This window comes from Carassius carassius, chromosome 12 (assembly GCF_963082965.1).
Source record: "Carassius carassius chromosome 12, fCarCar2.1, whole genome shotgun sequence".
In the NCBI taxonomy this organism is placed as follows: domain Eukaryota; kingdom Metazoa; phylum Chordata; class Actinopteri; order Cypriniformes; family Cyprinidae; genus Carassius; species Carassius carassius.
Window position 1 is genome coordinate 25,461,018 of NC_081766.1, and position 5,738 is coordinate 25,466,755.

Consider the following 5,738-nt stretch of genomic DNA (forward strand, 5'->3'; position numbering starts at 1 on the left):
CCCCCCACACACACACTTTTTTTGAGCTAATGTGTGCTTATAGGTGTAGCTTATTTCATAGATATGTAAATGACAACAGACGGTCTTGTAGGTCTTGTAGTCCTTTCAGTATTCAACTATACTTGGAACTAGGTTTGCTGATAAGCTCCTTAACCCACACTGTACCACCAGCTTGCAATCGCTTTGTTTTATATATAATAAAAAATACATTTTCATAAACTATGTAGCATTTGGAAACCGTAAACCTTAAGATTAATTTTCTGAGGTGAGTTTTTCAATCAATACATTTTAGCAGAAATAAAAAGCAGAAATAAGCTGGTTTTTCAACCCTCTATGGCAGTGGTTCCCAAACCTTTTCAACTGGCGGCCCACACAACCAAACACATGTGTTTGCGCGGCCCACTGCAAAAAAACTAAATGACCCCGCTATTGTTGGGTTAATAACTTAGTACTCAGAAGTAGAGATCGACTGATATGGGTTTTTCTATAGCCGATGCCGATGTTTAGAGGTCAGGGTCAGCCGATGGCCGATATGTGCTGCCGATTTTTAGGGCCGATATCTTGAAGTTTTCCCCTTCATTTGCATGCTAAAATGTCACACTAATAATAAGTGGACGCACAACATTTCTAAACTTATCATAATTTATTGATCACTGACTTGAACCATCTCTCGAATCTTAATGTTGTGCACTGCACGATATTAAAATAAAAAATGTATCCAAAGTTAACCAAACAAATCAATAAACTGACATATATATATACTGATATATAAAACAGGTAATATATATATATATATATATATATATATATATATATATATAGTCAATCATTTACGTAAAAGTTTTAGAGCATTTATCAAGTAGAATTTTTCAAGTTTGTTGGAACATAAATGTAAACTTAAATATACATTTAAATAAATAAAATTTTAGAAATGAAAAACAATTAAACTGAAATAAATAAAATAAATAACAGTAGTGCTGCAAACACACTAGCAACCAGCAACATTTGTGTTTGTTATAAATGACACAGAACATCTAAAGTGCATTCTAATTTCAAACTTACATCGCATGCTGTTCATTATTAAAATAAAGTCAACCAAAACATTTAAAAGGTTACACTGGTCAGTTTAAATAGGCCGTAGTATACCGGTCCACTCTGCTGTTATGCACGTTTTTGCTCATGTGAAGAGGATGATCTTTTCCGTCTAGTTTACATTAAAAAAAAATAAAAAATATTATAGTTTAACATTCAGATAAATTGCGAATATGGAAACATTTGAATATGTGCAGAACGAGACGTGAGCAATAACCTCCAAATACATCTAGCCAAACCCGCGCTCGCTCGTCCTCGTATGGTTTGGATCATTTTTCAGATCAGCAAAAAAAAAAAAAAAAGCCCAAGACAAATTAACATACGTTTTGTCTTTTTTTATTAACATTTAATTATTAAATTAAAATATATGAAATCAACTTAAAGTGCACATGGCATAATATCTTCTTTTTTACATAATAGCTGGACTTCCCATCTCCTAGTCTGCTGTGATGGTGAGCAGTTATCACATAGCTCTCCGTCCCCCTGGATGTCCACCCTTCTGTCGTGAGCGCAACAGAGGATGCTCGGGATAGTTCATCCACAACTTTTTTCTTCTCCTGTTCATAAAGATCTGGCACAATCTTTTCGCTGAAGTGGGTGGGCGACGGCATGTTTTAACGTGGCTCTATGCACCGTCACGGTTTTACACTCTAACCTCTTTCCTTCTTCATTATATCTGACAGGGAAGCCAAAATGCGCGGGGCGTTCAAGCTCCTCCGTTCCTCCGCTCGCCATGACCACTGAGTGTGGACTGAACATGCGCAACTTTTTTTTTTTCATAAATCAATCCGCGGGTCACGTGTGTGCCGAACCGAAGATATTGATCCGAACGGATCACGGATAAATGATGATCCGTTGCACCACTACTATAGTGTCATTTGAAAACATTGCAGTTGCGTTTTAAAATACAACAACGAGCACCACGAAACCATTTAAAGAGGCGCATTCAGCGGTCTCCTTGACAGGAAACAGTCAACAAAGTAAAATGATCTCCAACGTATGGCGCGCTCTCTTCATTTTATCAAATGATCATAATCACATCTATTCATTTTACAGTCCTGCTACTAGCATTTTATTCAGACTAAAACCCCTTTAATTCGGGTGAGAACGCTTTTTTTCCAAGTGGCTTTTGCACATAATAATAATACCACTGCAGACGCATTTTGCGTAGTAGCCCAGAGTGCAGTCTGGACGATGGGGCGGGGCGACACGTTGGGGTGGAGCGACACGTTTCGCCCCGCCCACCTCAGCGGTTATTGGTTTATGATTAAGATGAGCTTATTGGTGTACAGATTAGTGACGATTTTACAGCTTATTGGTATATAGAGAATTATGACGCTGTGAGCAGGATTGGAATGCGGAAGTAGACACTCAGATGAATAAACTTTTAATATAAATTAAAAAGCGAATATAAATGTTGTGTTTTTGCATTTATTGTTGCATTTCCACAACATCCCGTATAAATACAAAGAGTTTTGGATTACGACGAACAGAACAGAAATTAATGGTCTAATTTACAATTACTCCCTCAACGGCTGTAGACGCTACCTCGGCATTACTCGCTGGTTTTTGAAAATGACACGGCAATATAATTCGAAGTATGGTTATGTAGATAGTCATACCTTGATTTATATATTCAAATTATATATATATATATGTTTTCTGAACTACACTACTGAAAACCTCATTAATCCTGAATTTATTTAGTTACCCGCTTCTATATAAAAACATAATACATTTAATCACCCCTTTAAACACTTTATAAAATCATTGGTAATTGAAATATTACACCGAATTGTCACAACTAAATAAAGAATTCATTACGAGCAATGCATAGCAAATGATGTTACCATAAAATACGAGCAACCTTAAAGAATGATAGACTGATGTAAATGACTGAAACCTGTTGTCATGCACGTGTTTGCCATAGCTTTTTTATTAAAACATTATACACTGCAAAGTTTAACTTTAAATGACATCAATTAATACATCAAAACCAGTTGATCTCAGTTCATTCTCTATTTCCCTTCAATGAACACACAAATGTGTTTCATGCCGCAAAAAAAAAAAAAAAAAAACAGTCCTTGGAACCAAATCCTGTGTAAACAAAAGCCTAGAAGATCACCACGCCGGCCTCTTCCCTGTACCCTGGTGGGTTAAACTTGAAAAGGGCTCTGCACTGCAAGCATTCCCTGATGCTGTACATCCGTCTGAACTCGTTCTGGTAGACAGGAGGACAATTCTTCCAGTTGGCCACAACTTATAGTGTAAAGACAAAATACAGGAAAGCTAATAATAATAATAAAAAAAGTTTAACAGCCTCATACTACAAAGATCAACTGGAGAATGAGCATTAAACAGGGGGAAATCTTACTGTCTAGCCAGGCAAAGTGTGCCGCTTTCCGGAAAACTTCTTGAGTGACCACATCCCTAAACCATCTGCAAACCAGAGAAAGTGTCAAATATGCAGAGTCACCCGCTGACAAAATAACTTCACTGAGGATTTCCAGGGGAAGCTGTTGAATCAAAAACATACATAGGTTTATTTATACATGTATATAAAAGTTATTAAACATTATATAAACACTGACTACAGACAACCTTGCTTTAAACAAACTATAGATTGTTGTCACAACTGCATTCTCATTCTTTTATAACACCACTAATAAAATGTTAATATATACAGTACTGTGCAGAAGTATTAGGCAAAAAAATAGTTTTAAGCCAATTATTTATATCTTTTGCTGTAGTGTGTCAGTAGGATATATTAGTTTACATTTCCACACATTCATTTTGCCATTAATTGTAATAATCCAGTGAGATATTTGTATATATTTGTATGCATGATCCACATGAAGATCTTTTACATTGAATATAAATATTTCTGTCTTATATGGTGAACAAAATCCACATTAGATCGCAAACAGAAGTTATTTAAAACACTCGCTGCTGTCTGAAAATGAATTAAGATGAAATGTTTTTAAATGTCTTTGATGCTGATGTTAACTGATAGCTATATATGAAATAATCCACGGTGCTGACCAACAACTATGTAACTGTAATAACTAAAATACCTCTGCATGTACACACATGTAATTATTAGTTCTTAATGAATGTATGTGCACAAATAACCTGCTTTGCTGGACTCTGCCTGAAGACATTGTCTTTTGAATGGTGAAGTTCCTCCCCTCAGTGGTTGAGCTCTAAAAGAACAAATGTCAAGAGGTAGGTATATTGCTAGATATAGTACAGAGTAATGTTTCATGTAGCAACATTCAAACAGCTACATACATTTGCGGAGTGAAGCTGTCCAGGAGAACAGAACAACACCACCACCTGATCATGTCATTCTGAAAAATAATAATAATAATATACACACAATAATCATGCATGTCTGTTCAAATAACTTGACAAATGTAATGGCATACCTCTGTAAAATCAAACCTAAGAACTAAAGCCATGTACAGAGTGTACTGTTACAATCCACAAAGAACAATAAAATGAGCAATTTATAACAATTATTAACAATAATTATTCAAATTGAACGTACCATGGATAAATAAATGATCGAACATCGCATTTAATATTATAAGATATTTACACAACCACTTTTACTCACCTCATGCAATAAACGTGGAATAGCGTTATTACTCTGCTGCTGCAGTTGCCATCGTTCTGTTTATTTCAACGCAAACTGGCCCCAGCTGGCTCGGAGCAAAATGTCAAAGGCGGGGAAACAAATCGAAGTGTCGCCCCGCCCCATCGTTCAGACTGCACTCTGGGGTTACTCCATTTTGCAGCATTAAGGTTATTAATTGATCGTTAATTTAAACGACGTTCGATCATGGAAATTATCGAATATTGACATCCCTTAATACAAAAAATGAGTTGGATGGAAAACTGGTTATTGTCTGCATCAAACCATGCTTCCGTACAAATGTGATTCACGGTTCTGGGCAGCTTCAGGACAGCTGTCTCTCCGAGCACGCTGCTGTCTGTGAGCGGTAGTGATGTCCGATTCGTGTACGAATCGTTCAATTTAACCGGCTCTTCTTCGTGAACCGGTTGAACCAGTTCACCAAATCGTTTCACCTAAAAGTTTGATAAAAGATCTATATACATTTTTATTATTATTATTAATATTTTTTTTTTAGATGAATGTTTCTAATCTGTATATTGTAGATTATGTATAGGCCAGAGGGGGTTTCAGGGAAGTTGGACAATAATTAAGAACTCTAAAGACTCTATGTTTAATAGGAATAAGGGATGATTTATGAAATATGTGTACTGTATTTATAGTTAATGATGACACATTCACAAATTGAGTTTGTAGTAAACAGAACATGAACACGAGTAGAGCAGCTGATTATACTGAACTGCAGCACGTGCCGGTTAGAGTGATTCTCGTTCTCGAGTCAAGAATTGGTTGCATCGGTTTTCGGATCATGTTTCTTTCGGATGAGTCCGTTTTGAGAACAGAGGAGCTGATGATACTGCGCATGCGTAATTCAACGTGAAGGCGACTGACTCACAGCGTGTCTGAACCGAACTGATTCTTTTGGTATTTGATTCTGAACTGATTCTGTGCTAATGTTATGAGCGTGGGTAAACCGAGGGCTTGAATGAAGGGGCAATCTGGCGAAACG

The 5,738-nt window shown here is 36.4% G+C and overlaps 1 long non-coding RNA gene across 1 annotated transcript; it reads right to left on the reverse strand.

The window, feature by feature from the left end:
- Window positions 1–2,998: 2,998 nt before the first annotated feature.
- On the reverse strand, window positions 2,999–4,739 carry LOC132155129 (uncharacterized). Its single transcript, XR_009437224.1, has 4 exons — window positions 4,384–4,739; window positions 4,225–4,295; window positions 3,467–3,608; window positions 2,999–3,351 (listed from the first exon to the last, which is right to left on the reverse strand). It is a non-coding gene; the product is annotated as an uncharacterized LOC132155129 (long non-coding RNA).
- Window positions 4,740–5,738: the final 999 nt, after the last annotated feature.